This window comes from Mycteria americana, chromosome 4, assembly GCF_035582795.1.
Source record: "Mycteria americana isolate JAX WOST 10 ecotype Jacksonville Zoo and Gardens chromosome 4, USCA_MyAme_1.0, whole genome shotgun sequence".
Classification (NCBI taxonomy): Eukaryota; Metazoa; Chordata; class Aves; order Ciconiiformes; family Ciconiidae; genus Mycteria; species Mycteria americana.
This window is the reverse complement of record NC_134368.1, coordinates 42,629,194-42,644,007: the sequence shown is the minus strand read 5'-3', so window position 1 is coordinate 42,644,007 and position 14,814 is coordinate 42,629,194. Positions and strand designations below refer to the sequence as shown.

Here is a 14,814-nt window from a genome sequence, read left to right as displayed (position 1 = left end):
AATAAAATTAAATTAATCAGAAGCATACAATAGATTCAAAGTTACAGTTATTCTACAGAGATATGTTTAAAACATAGGTGAAGTTTTGGACAAACAAACAAACAAACAAACCAGGCTTCATTGAAAAAAAAGAGATTAAAATTTCTGCAGCCTGACAATTAATTTGGCGAAAACACCAAAATGTAGCAGAACTACTTATAAAAGCTCAGTCGTGGTATTAAATTGACTCCTACTGTTTTGCCAGATCTTATTTATATTAACATGCAACTTATTAATTAATAGTGAATTATTTCCTCAGTGAACATAATTTATTTTTCAAAGTGTTTAGAGTTCTGAAGGGTTTGACTGTTTTTATGTATCTGTTTCTTCTTCAGTACTATTTTCCACATTACTTTTGTGAAGACATTTTGGTGCATGTGTGGTTTTTCCCTGTGTCTGTGGACAAATTCGTGGCAAATAGTTTTGGATAAGCTACCTGCTTCACCAGTGGGGGGATCCCAAGGTATAGCTTACATTCAGGGGCTCCGGGGAGGTGACTTAGAAGAAGGCCTCTCATGCGTACATTTGCCATTATTGGTTCCTGCAGGTAACTTTGGCTCAGAAAACTTTTCATAAAATAAATAGGCCTGAGTTTGAGTAGAATTATTTGTTCTCAGCTTTAGCCCCCTGAGATGGTAATTCATTCGCTTTTGTTGTCTAACCAGTCACCAGAGTGAGACGGGAGCTTCACAGGGAGTGAATTTCCCATCTGCTGTCACCTCCTGTCCTCATGTGTATACGTACACACAGGTAGAGTGTTTTGGATTCTTATTTGGGGCAATGTCTTAAAGACCTGGTGCTACCTTCTGCAGTCCTTAGGCTACACTGGCTCATTGGAGTCAGAAATTGTCCTGCCTCCCTGGCAGTTCGTAAAGCTTCTCTTGGCAGTGATGCTTGAGCCCTTCACGCTCCCCAGAAATGAGACCCAGGAAAAATGAAATGAGACAGGAACTGAATTGGGGTCCTGTGGTATCTTAGTGAGTCTGGTGAACAGCAGCTCTCGGGGAGATTGTACCTGGCTGAGGTTTAGTGAAGCCCGTGCCTGACCCGTCAAATACAGAGATGGTGTTATAAATTCTACCTCCTGTTCTTCTGTATATGCTGAAGTTTTCCCGGTATAGTTCACAAATTATCTGGGTTATATGAAAGTCCTTTTCAGAAGATCTTGGTTTAAAACAAAGTGCATTTTCATAAAGTCACTAGGTCTATAAAGCTATTGCTAGTGTGTGTAAAGCTGCCGCGGTCTTACGGCAGATACTGAATCATTACACTAACAAGCCCTAAGTGTCATGGTAAACCATTGTCTGATGAAACAGATAGCTCTGGTGTTCGGAGGCTGCAAAGGGTCTTAAAAGTAAAAACAATATTGACATTGACAAATAGATGAAATACTGCCTTGCTGACTTGGTTGCTTTCAAAGTATTCTGCAGAGTCGTGCTACAGTAGTTGCTGAAGAAAAATACACAGTAGGGTTACTGAAACAAGAGATTATGAAAAGTCACTAAGACACGTTCAAAGGCAACTGAAGTATTTTTGATTTTCTCGCGTTCAGTGAGATCCTTCCAAAAGCATAATGTAAGTGTGCCGTTATACATGCAATTTAGTCATGGAAAACAAAAGAGCACACCTTTGTATGTTGATTCAAGAATTAGAATGTATTGTTAATCCAATGTTTTAATTGCCTACTCAAAATACCACAATCAGTTAATTTAGTGCAATTTGAATTGTATTTACAGTTATGCAAATTATCTAATTATTCCTTGTTCTTATTAATAATGCAGTTAAAATAGTTGTAAGCCAGCATCCTATCATCTACCTTTTTCTCTGGTGTTATGCTCACCCTCCCTATGCGTCGCTCCATTGAGTTGCGTTCTTTACTAGCAGGAGTAGGAAGCCGAGGGGGAGAGTTTCTTCCTCCCAGGGTTAGTTATTTGGGTTTTTTAATCCATCTCTGTAGATGGTCAGATTTCCTTTTAGGGACAGAACCATGCAACTACACAAAGCTAAACAAAATGCAACAAAAGAAACCCAAATAATGTAACTAAAGCTCAGAAACACAGGATAAGCAGCAGCCAATTTAAGAGCAGTGATTGTGGTGTTATAGCTAGGGCAAGCTAGACAATAATCATCAGGTCTTTAAGCAAGTTGCAGGTATGGTCTATGTTTCTTATGTATTTTTATAGATACAGCAATCAAGATACAGTAAGTTCAAGACACAGCATAACAAGTCCTATGTCCTGATGTGTTTAATTTTTTTTTTTAAAGACTGAGGCCTATTGCTAGCACTTAGCAATGCCAAACTGAGTGGTCCACAGAGCTACAATATAAATGAGCACTTCAATCCTTCATTCCCTTGAAAATGAAATTTACACTTGTGTACAGCTCTTGCTTTAAAGAGTTGGCTGGTAATCTTAATAAATGGAGTGCATTACCTTTGTACCCAGGGAAATTTCCTGTCAAGGGAGTCTCAACCTTGAGAGAGTTTCCTCTGGGCAAAGTGAAGCATGCATCAGTGAAAGAAACCAGGTAGCACGTTATTTTCTTCTGAACATCTCCAGCTGTGCTTTTGGAAATCGGGTTCATTTGTACTTCATTTGTCTGTGAGTTTTAAGAGTTCTCCCTTTCACTCCAAGCCACAAAGTGAACCAAATTACGAGATGTATTACGAAGGTGCAGTCTGCCCTTTGCGGCAGAACTAAAAGCCCAACATGTTCTTCAGCAGAATGATGGCCTAGTATGAATAGAAGTCATATTCATTTCAGAATATTGTAGTTACTTGTATTTTACCTTTTACTTATGTACTCTCTACTGTTTTGGTTTATATAGTTTTCCCGTATTCAGCTTTCCCCACTGTAACTTTTATTTACACTCCTGTTACTTTTCTATTGCTCTTATTTCCTTTCAGCTGCTTCCAAGGGAATATGAACACAGAAACATAATTCTAGAAAAGAATTCAGAGCTCTTGCTCTCAGGTAGCTTTGAAATTAAGCTAAACCTATAAGCGCTGTCGTGGTTTACTTGCCAGAGCCTGACAAGAATCTGCCACTCCAACTGATGACAGGTGAATCTAGAAATGTCTTAGAAAACTGAGTCAATTTTTTTTTTTTCCCCCCACAATTTTTTATTAATTTCTAAAAGTAAATCCACTAAATGAGAACAGTTACAAAACTGGTATCTGGGTCACTGCTGGCACTGTTTCTCTGTTTGACTGTACCTGCTTTTACCTATACCTATTCTGTGTGGTCTCCACCTGTTTTACTTGGGCCTAAGCAATGCCCTTACAAGAAGAGGAAAAAACCAAACCTTGGGGAAGAAGTTATTAAAAACTAAAAAAAGAAAAAAAAAGGGGGGGGGGGGGGAAGAAGTGATTACAGCATTTCCGTGGAAAAAATACCAACTCTACAGGACAAACTACAGGTAAAATGCAAAAATACTTGTGTTTTTTCCAGGCAACCCATTGCTGGAGCTGCCACAGAGATTAGTGATTTGACTATTGGAAAGGGCCATGTGATTCTGAGGAGGAGGAGGAGGAGGAGGAGGTTATCTGTAACACAGTACAGTTCTTGATATGTGACTGGCACAATTAAAAGTTTTCCCAGGGAGAATACTTTCTGCTTTGATATTTTTTTGCATTGCACTTACAGGCTTACTACAGTGGATCTTCACATGGCTGGTTTTCAGCTTAGAGTGCAGAGGACACATTGATTAAAAATATTAAATGTTTGCAGTGAATGGCAACAACTTTCCCACTCCTTTTATTACACCTTTTTTTAAAAGACTTTCTCTGCTAGTGGTGGGAAACCTCACACCAGCACAAAACTGGGGGGAAGTGTAAGTGACACACTATGTGTGAACCACAACACTTCCAGTTCAGCGAAAAGGTGGTGAGGGGAAGATGCGTATAGTTCTGGTCAGGACCAGTGGAGTTTCTTGGGTCAACCAAGATATTGACAGTCTGCTGAATACTTTATGTAAAAAGTGCTTTAAAATGAAAATGAGACAATCTTTTGTTTTTCTGTTCATACATTTCTTAAATTCAGGCATTTCTATTATAAATTTAAATGCAGTTTTGGACAGTTATCTTTCATATGCTAAGGAAGTCTGAAATACAAAGGTTATTTCCTCTATTGAATCTGTAATCTGTAGTTTTAACAGTAATAAAGGCATGAGAATTGTGTTCAGAAGTACAGCATTTTGTCCATTTTTAAAGATCAGTAAAATGCTGTAAAGCAGATACGATCAGTCTGGTTTTGAAATAGCTTTACGCTTTCCAAGAGCAATAAGACATGTTCATGGCAATGATTTATTTTTCACTTGATATCTGCTAATCCGTTAATCCTTTACTTATGAAAGATTTGAAAAGATCACTACGAGGAGACTGTGTTTATACAAGTAAAGGCCAGATGTAACAAATTCTTGTGCTTGGATCTGGACTCATGTGGCTGTCTGTATGGAGGTGGAACGAACCTAACGCTCAGCTTTCCAAAGGGATTTAGAACAGTCCATGCCATCCTTATTCCTTGTATCCAGAAATGACCACGTTAGCGTAAACTTTGTTAACATCTAAAGTAAAAAATACCAGATTATATCCTATGTCACATCCTGTCTTTTGACATTGCAAGACAGACAGCAGTTTGGGGGAGGGAAGGTGGTGGAGGAGTGTTCAAAATAAGCTGTATAGAAATGTATGGGCGTAGTCTGAGCCTAATCCCATTGTCATCGTATGAAAGCTGCTAGGAGCTGGGATCTGCTAGTTAATATTCAACATAATATTTATTTATTTATTTATTTAAACTTTGGATCTTAGCTGTTCGTTTAATATTCAGCATGTCTTTCTGTTTCTTAAATTCACATCCTTAATGAGGGAACCTGCCAGACTAAAGAGGATGTAAAGAGCTTCAGTGATACTGCAGAACAGTTGTGACAGCTGAGAGATAGGAAAAGACAGGTTGATTCAATGTGTAAAACAAAGGGAGAAAAAAGATAACAAAGAAAAGAAAGAACTTGATGTCTCCTCTTCCAAAGCTTGATTTATGCAGCAGCTCATTTATTTGTTCTTTTTCTTGTTTTAAATAAAAAGTGAAAAGCCAGTCATCTATCCATGAAAAAAAGATGGTGTTATTGTTTGATTAATAGCTCATACTGATGTTAGGAGATGCCTAATTATGCATCGGTGTTTGCCTCGTTATGTAGGGGAACATCATCATAGCAGATTAGGCTATGAACAGAGAATGGTTTCCTTTTTGATAATTAATTCTCATGCTTCAAAGTGTATAACCCAAACAGCAGTCTAGTTCTTTCACTATAAGATTTCTATACACCTAATTTTGGAAGCAAAGGCGGGGGGGGGGGGGGGAAGACGCCTGACCTAATCTCAAAAACATGGCTCAAACAGATTGCTTTTCTTTGCCAGTAGGTTGTCAGAGAATTCCCATGGACTGCAGCTTTCTGAAAATCTCTTCAGCAATATTAACTCCATCTTCTTTCACTGCACTCCTTGACATACCAATGACTACAAAGGTTATACCAATAACATGGCTAACTTTTGCAAATAAATGAGTGAAACAATTTTGAGAACTACAGTTCTAGCTTAGTAAAGACAGAATTTTTAGTATAGAAGTTCAGAAGAAGGGATGTATTTCCACTCTAGACAAAGCTGAAAAAGAGAAAACTCTTGAAATAACTAAGAAAATAAATTTTTTGGATGATGGAATGCAGCAGTCAAGAGAAGTAACTGGATATTTGCTTCTTGAAGCTTATAAAGGCCCGCACTCCAGCCGTGAAAGTAAGTCTAGTAGTAGTCAGGTGCTGCATTGTAGGTGTCATGGTTTAACCCCAGCCAGCAACTAAGCACCACACAGCTGCTCAAGAGAATTGGAATCATAAAAGTGAGAAAACTTGTGTGTTGAGATAAAGACAGTTTAATAAGTAAAGCAAAAGCCACGCACACAAGCAAGCCAAATAAGGAATTCATTCACTGCTTCCCATGGGCAGGCAGGTGTTCAGCCATCTCCAGGAAAGCAGGGCTCCATCACGCATAACGGTTACTTGGGAAGACAAAACACCATCACTCCAAACGTCCCCCCCTTCCTTCTTCTTCCCCAGCTTTATATACTGAGCATGACGCCATATGGTATGGAATAGCCCTTTGGTTGGGGTCAGCTGTCCCAGCCGTGTCCCCTCCCAACTTCTTGTGCCCCCCCAGCCTCCTCGCTGGTGGGGTGGGGTGAGAAGCAGAAGAGGCCTTGACTCTGTGTAAGCACTGCTCAGCAAGAACGAAAACATCCCAGTGTTATCAACACTGTTTCCAGCACAGATCCAAAACATAGCCCCATACTAGCTACTGTGGAAAAAATTAACTCTATCCCAGCCAAAACCAGCACAAGGAAATAAAATTCAGGAGATAGAAAGGATATTTAAAAGCTTATGGCTATATACTTAGTTCTAGCGTTTGCACTACTAGGAATTTAAGGCCTCTTTCAGTAGGTTAGAGAAATCTCATTGAGTATCGTCATGTTTTATCCTGCTGCAGTATGTAGAGCTTAGGTAAATTCATCACTCAATAGTAAAGACTTGGTGCCTCAGAACTCCAATCCCTATGTCAAACAGAGCATTTTTAAAAAGACAAATTTTGATACAAAAGTTGGAAGACAAGAGCAACTTCTTGATGTAATATCACACTTCCAGGAGAATAAGATATTGCCCAAAATCTCTCTTGTATTTTGAAATCTCGGTTTCAAAGCACATTTCAAGGATTTCTCTTATTTACAAGAATAAACCCATGCACTAGGAAAAAGCACCCACTGAATTTGTGAGGAAAAGGACTACTTGCAAGCTGTGTTTAGGAGCTGACGATTTACCTGGGATGGTTAGCATATAGAATGGACAAGAAGTACAGAAATGTAGCATGCATCTTCAGTTAGGCAGAAAGTTATGCAAATATTCTGTTAGGAGATGGCCATATTCCAACACCCTTAGATTAATGGAGCCTAAGGTTTGCAACGAGTTATAATGTCAGTAGAACTACTCCGGGAAATAAAAGCGTTCAGTGTAGGGAGCTGTATTGAATCTGATGCCACTTAAAAAGTAATTACATGAGTTGTGTGACTCCTATTTCCCCCTTTCCAAGGACCAGTGTTAATGTCCTCTGCAAATATAAGGTCAGTGTCATCCTCGCAGTAGTGTTTCACCAGTTCTCCAGCATAATCCATCCTTGGCATTTGAGAGGTTAAAAAGAGCAGTATGAGAGAAAACTGTTCTCTGAAGACAGCACCTACTGTAAAAGTCAGTGATATATGTTGCAGGAAGAACTAAAAATATGTCAAAGAGTTTCAAGCAAAACAGAAAATGTCAGTATCTCAAAAATCTGCAAGACTGTTTGCAGTGTTAGAAAGATGTTCCAAAAAAGTCTTGCTTGACAGGTCATCATTTACAATTTTTAACAATATCGTCAGCATGCAAAAGTGTGACTCTGAAAACAAGAGGTTGGTATTTGTGAGCAGTGTATTGATCTCAAGGAAAGTTATGCTTTCCTGGATTCACTTCAAAATAACATTCTTCTAATTGGCCTTGTAACCTGGAAGAATCCTCGCAACATGCTTCCCTTGGGGACAAGTTACTGTATAAATACCTGTGTAGTAAACAGACCTGTTAAAAAGAATCAAATTTTAATGCAGCAAGGTCACCCTTTTGACAGGTCTGTACTACGTAATTGTGTCCAGAGAATGATCTGTAAAGGCAGCTGTACATTTCTTTGTTATCTTACCGTATACTTGTCATAGCTTCCCTGATAACTAATCCAGTTGCCCAGAGTCTTGTTTGAGCTGTAGCCACAGTTACGTTTGTTGAACTAGTGGTGTAAGAAAGTGCCAAAGCAAGTGCGTCCATCCACAGTAAAGTCTTTGTTGTAAAAAAATTGTCATTAAAAAAGCTTTTGCAAACTCTTCTGCCTTCCTTCTCATCACCCATGTGGGCAGTATGTCTCTGAGCATGCTTGCGTGGGTCACGTGAGGTTCAGGACTACCAAGGTGATACAAGGAACAAGTTCTTCCCAGTTTGGTTGACCTTTATTCCATAAGCCATGCTGCTGCAGCAGTGAAGCTATTCCAGGGAGTGAAATGTTCCGCAAAGTTCCATTCAACATGAGTTGCATGGGTTCTTTTCACCCTTTAGGTCAGGCACTGTACTGTAGTGCTCTCAACTTGTACTGCTTGCAGGAGGACAAGCGGAGAGGAAGGTAGCTTTCCTTTCCTGTTTGTGCGCTACGAGCTCTCTCCCGTTTAATCTGCCATATCATTAATTGGGTTCAGTTTCTTGATCACATTCCAGTTCAGGTGATTATTATGTTTACCTTGCAGCAAAAATAATTTCCTGCTAATTAATTTTTACTTCCCGTTTAAGACTGCTTTGCTGTATGTTCTTAACCAACTTCCTCATCCAGCATAAGGGAGTTGCGTTTTATAACATGTTATTCCTTTGGTGAACAAAATTATTCCTACGCGTATTACAGCTGGCAAACCATTTGGATTCAAACAGAGGAACAGACCTGTAAAAATAACATATTTCCTCACTCCTTTTTTCAAAGCTTTTTGCATAGGAAATACAATATTGGGGAAATAGTCAGAAATAGGTACAGGCACCTTTATGAAGAAGCGGGTCATAGCCTTTCTTCAGCCAGTTCCAAAACCCTTTTCTGAACATGGACACCAAAGGGATGTGAACAGCCTTAATATGTAAAATTAAACACAAAGAAAATACAAAGAAATAGTAACTATTTTAAGTATTTTAGTTAAAAAGATATTTTACTTTTGGGGGATATATTTAATTGTCATGGCTGCAAAAGACAGGCCGAAAAGCAGAGGTGGATACAAGGGTTTTTTTTAAATTTGTTTAATTTTGTGTAGTAAGCATATAAGATCAATTAATAAGGAGTAAGTGCTTGTTCTTTTTGCCTCAGTTTTAAGGTATAAAATACATTGAGCATTGATTAATTCCTGCAAGGGTTTAGCTGTGACATGCAAAATACAATTTTGGTAATTTTGTTACTTTGGAGGCTTTCAGAGGAGAAATAATGATTAGATCATTTTGTCGTTGGGTAAAAGGTAGCCCCATCTTTCTCCCAGCTGGAGACCCCTTTCTCAGAGCTAGACCGATGCAAACACAGCAAATGAAGGAGTCTGCTCTCAGCTGTGGAAAAGCCATGGGTTATCATACTACAACACGAGTGAGGGTATCAACAACTACCTTGTACAACTGGCAGTTGGAATAAATCCACAGAAACAAATAACCATCTTTCATTCTTTCCTTATGAAAAGGGAAAATTCAGAGCCATGCCAGCACTACCAACAAACTAGCAAGCCAGCCCTACCTGCTCATGGGGTGGTCTGACTTACTATGCTAAATTTCTGCAACCTGAAAATGAAGTGCTTTTCTCCCTTCCCTCTTCGCAAAACCTAGAATGGAAAAGTACCTCAAGAGTTTAATGATGCTTCCGTGGCATCTGTATAAGAAGTCCCCACACCTTGTATCTGAGTAACCTCCTGTGTGGATTCAATTACCTGAACACTCACCTTGTTGACAAAGAGGTCCTAGGTGCTTCTGTGCTGGCGACAGAACGACTGTGATAACAGTCACAATTACATGGGCTCAGGGAAGTGGAACAAAGAGGTACCAGGATCTCTGCATGTCTCTATTGACTGGAGCTATAGTCTGAGAAAGTCTCGGCAAATCTAACTAGCCTCACAGATTCTGCAGTCCCAGCCACTCCTTTCATGACTGTATGAAAGCCCATACACTACAAAACAGATTTGTTCGGAGAAGTTTATCTTAAGTCTATCATGAATGAAATCAAGCTAAGCTAGGTATTCATCTGCTCTGTTCAGCCTCCTGCTCTCAGTAATGCTGACCTTTTGAGGCTGTAGCAAAGGAATGTGCATTTACTGTCAAGTTCGGAGGTTCTTTCAACTTTAACAGGCTGTAGTTGAAACTCAACATCAAAATGAATGTGCTGTCTGGAAGTTTATAGTCATTGATGTGCAAGTGATGAATGGAACTATTGCACATTCAGGATACTCTCCACAGCCTTGTAGTGTATCACCCAAGGACTTTGGCTCATTATGAATATCAAAAAAGAGACTGCATTTTAGCTTGCCCTGAGCCAGCTAACCCAAACATCACAGCCAGGAGAACAAGTTTCCAAGTGATTGGCACAAATGTCTCTCTAAACAGTGCTACTTCTAGATCAGCAGTAACTACATAGCTTTTCTCAAGTGATCTTATTCTTAGGTGTGCAAAACTGTTTGGAAAGAATGAGTTATCTAGTGCTCAAATGAGATTGCTGTTAGCCAATGGCTATTATACCAAGCAGTTATAAATTTTGCTCTTATTTATCAGTCTATGGCAGACTTACCATAACCAACAATTTTCACTGTACCTGTCTGCTTCTGGAACTTATTTTAGTCTGGCATGGCTATAGATCAGATGCTAAAGTCTGTCTGGCAGAAAACTTCCCCATCCTTCCTCCAGGATCACTCAGGACTAATTAGGAGTAAAAGACTTTGGATCTGGGTATCTGAAGAGACAGTACTATCACACTCTTCTAGCTGAAAAGTAAAGGCAGGTGGAAGATGATAACCAAAAGACTGGGCAAACATTGGAAATGGCAGTCAACTAGAATGGGTGACCAACTCAAAAAAGGTGCTACTTACATCTTTGAGAAAGAGAAAGAAGTGGGTCCAGTAACTGCAGACCAACAAGCCTCAGCTCACTGCCTGGAAGGATCATGAAGCACATCTTGTTGAGTGGTGCCTAGCCATCTGCAAATACCTGAAGGACTAGAAAATAATATAGGATGGTCATCACATTTACCAACTGCAAATCATGTTTGAACAGTCTGATTGCCTTTTATGATGATGGTGGTCAAGGGAAGGGTGATGGATGTAACGTGCCTTGACTTTAAGAAGTTTTAGTCCCTGTAACATTCTCACTGGTAGACAGAGGAAGCATGTGCTGCACAAAAAGACTCTTAGATGGGTTGGGTCGATGGACTGAAAGGGTAGTTAATCAATGGCTTGATGTCTGTTTGGCAGAATATCTTAGTTAAGTACTAGGGGCAATGCTAGTCAATATCTTCACCAATAACCGTGAGTGATGAGACAGTGTACCCTCAGCAAATCTATGGATGATACTAAAATGGAGAAAGTGGTTGACACATCAAATAGTATAGTGTCAGTCCAGAGAAGCTCTAGGATTGGGCAAAATAAATCTCATTAAGTTCAACAAGTGCTAAATTAAGTGCTAAATTCTGCACCCAGGTGAATAACCCCATGCACCAGTAAAAATGTGAACTGCCTAGCTGGTGTGCTGTGAAGGACCTGCAAAGGTCATAGTGGATACGAGGTGAATAGGAGAAAGTGGTGGCCTTTAATCACCAGGAAGGCAAACTGGATTGGGCTATGCTGGGATGAGAGTGAGCAGATAAAATGAAATTATGCTTTTTATGATGTTGGTGCTGCATACACCTGTAATTCTGCATCCGGTTTTGGGCTCTGCAGTTCAAGAAGGACAACAAAAGCTGCAGTCAGTTTAGTAGAGGACTAGTAAGACTGTCATGGGCCAAAAGTATGTGACCTTTGAGAAGAGGCTGAGGAACCTGAGCTTGTTTAGTCTGGCAAAGCAGCAGCTAAGTGGTGATCTAATAGCTGCCCACAGCAGCTTGAACGGGAATTGCACAGATGGCAGAACCAAATTCCTCCTGGTACTGGCAGATGGTACAGTAAGAGGCAACAGCCCCAAGATGCAGCTTGGAAGATTCAGCTCGGACGTTAGGAAAAAGTTATTCACCAGAAGGGTAGTGCAACAGTGGATTAGCTTATCCAGAGGTGTAACCAGGGGAGTTGTCCTTCTTGGAGTCTTTGACTTGGCTAGAAAAAGTGGCAGCTGACCTGGTGCAGCCTTTGCAACATTTCTGTGTCCAACCAGCATTTCCAACCAACCTTCTGCAAATAAGAAACTTGAAGGGAAACTGGAAGAAAGAAAGGTGATGTACCCAAATTCATGGGCTCACCTTGTATTCTGTCTTCAGACTGATTAGCTTTTATGGTAGCATATATACAGGCAGTGAAAGTAAAAATAATGACAATGCGCTGGAGAGGGCTATTTTGTCAATTGCAGCAGAAAAATAACAACTGAATAATCATAGGCCACTAAGTTTCCTTTATGTATTTTCTGTCAAGCTTAAGACTTAAACTAGACAGCATTTCAGTCATCAAAAGGTTAAGCTGAGGTGTTCCAGGAAAAATGTATGCTCCAGGCCTCAGGAAAGGAATGGAGGGTATCCTTGCTAATTTTACCTGGAAAGACACTCCCGTCTTGCAGAAAAGGACATGAAGTGATGGAGATCCTTTTCACAATGAGAGCCATGGATGTTGCATAAAGGTACTTGCAGGTTTTTCCTCTGTGTGTTGGGCACAAAGCTGCTGGCCGGAGAGAAAAGCTTGAGAAAAATCTTCTTGAGCTGGCCTTATTATTGTTGCATGTCAAAACAGCCGTTTGACTGCTTTAATTTTCACCAGCAGAAATAGTCACTCGCAGATTATTTTACTGACCTGAGATCACAGATTGCTATGGTTTTGGCCACGTTGCTTCCTCCCATATGCCTGTGCTGAGGTAACAGGAGAGGCCAGCATATGTTTTCTACTGTTGTAAGAGTGGTTTTAACTATTTTTATATGGTTCATGTTAGGAATGGCAGAACAGCTCAAATTACATACTTCTCAGTCAATTAAAGTTAAAAAGAAACAGATTTAATTAAGATTGTTTATCAGGGCATTTAGCGGGCTCTGTTGCTGTTCTTAATTATTTGATAACTTACAGGTCAATGATACTGTAACAGAGGTTGTCAGTATTTGGGGGCAGAAACTGGAGCTGCTACAGAGGTGCAGAGAGTAAGCTGTGTTACAGGCACAGATTTGGGATGGACCTGCCTGGCTGTTGAAAGAGATGCTTAACAACGGCTTTATTTTCTTTGTATTTTCCTTCCTCTTTCATGGTCCATGGTGCAGTCAAGCAAGTCCTGAAGACTAGCTCCAGCTTTCACATCATCTTTTAAGTCTCTCTTAACACCTTCTCAATAACCTTGGAGGAACATTGCTTGTCACATAGCACATGGTGCTGGGGGTACCAGTGTTATAATGAAATATTCCCTATACGCATCCCAACAGGAGAGAATCACAGTTCTGCTTTCTACTACTATGATTATTTTTTTTTTTTCCTGACAAAGGCAGAACCTTGATTTCCAATTTCTTTCTGGGCACCAAATTAAGTAACTGGGTACTCTGCTTGAGTAGATCTTTAATTACTATGACCAGGCAATTGTGTCTCTTCTGTTCTTTTAGGAAAACTTCTCCAAACTTTAAATGAAGACGGAGAAGGCCCACACAAAACAATTACAATGGAGAATTTGTTTACAGACTATCGCTAGAAGAGACATAATGCTTCCCTTTATCATCACTTGTCATAGCAGTGACAGCCTGTAAACCTCCTGCCTCTGCATTATTCTTTATTTGTCACTGCTTGTGCCAACTCTTGCCCTGGCAGGTGCCTGGCATGTGTCAAACATATGATTCATGGGTTCATTTGATCAACACTGTGAAGAAAAGAATGATGTCTTTTCTTTTAAATTACAAATTAGACATTTACTCCCCATATCTAGTGACAGGAGCTTTGGCTTCTTTATATCCAAAGTGCACCATTTATAGCTCACTGTAGAATTTAAATACTGGCTTCTCTCTCATGCCTAACTCTGAAAGTGAAATTTATGTAATATTACAGCATATAAATGAAACCATCCTACCTCCCTGTTTTATTGTCATGGCAAGCTTGCTTGAACTGTTTCCTTTGGTAATAAATGGGCAGAAGGCATTGTCCCCTGGACATTTAAAGGCCTTTTTATTACAGGTTGCTTTCTATTTTACATACCATATTACAATTTCTTTCAGAAAATTTCTTTAGAAATATAGTTTTGCTCTGACAGATCGATGCATGTTTACTTGCGCACTTGAGTTTACTTGCTTCTAAATATATATATGTAATATATAGCTTTTGTGTGTGAGATGCTTCTTCTGGAGATAATATTAGCAACACAATAATTGGGAACTGTGAAAAAATGCAGTTGTACTATCGGAAATAAAATATCATTTGGTTTTCTCTGAAGGAAATTTATGGAGTTCTGTGAAAAAGGGCAGTTTATTTTTATATTTTTGGGAAAAGACAAGGTTAAAAAATCAAAACTTGTTAGTAATCACAAACATCTAGATCATTTGTTAATCAAAATCATTCCCATACAGAGAATTTAGACTGGATATTAGGAAATTTTACTTCACTGAAAGGGTTGTCAAGCATTGGAACAGGCTGCCCAGGGAAGTGGTTGAGTCGCCATCCCTGGAGGTATTTAAAAGACATTTGGATGAGGTGCTTAGGGACATGGTGTAGTGGTGGACTTGGTGGTGTTAGGTTAACGGTTGGACTTGATGATCTTAAAGGTCTTTTCCAACCTACATGATTCTGTGATTCTGTAATTCTAAAGTCTTGTCTAGTCTGTTTTAAGCAAAACTTGAGCTGTGAGATTCCCAGGTGTTGTCTTTGTCAGAGCATCTATGTCTTCATGACCCCGGGCTCAAAGACGAGCTCTTTTATTAAGTAGCTAGCCTTTAAAGCCAGCTGCTGACTGAAGGTCCTGCAGAATTGCCGTTTTGCGTTAAAGAGTCTCACCGATGAT

The 14,814-nt window shown here is 39.6% G+C and overlaps 1 protein-coding gene across 1 annotated transcript in view; it reads left to right on the top strand.

Moving 5' to 3' along the window:
• The window catches only part of GALNTL6 (polypeptide N-acetylgalactosaminyltransferase like 6), a 488,603-nt gene that overhangs the window by 380,555 nt on the left and 93,234 nt on the right, over positions 1-14,814 (top strand). The gene's annotated exons all lie outside the window — the stretch shown is intronic.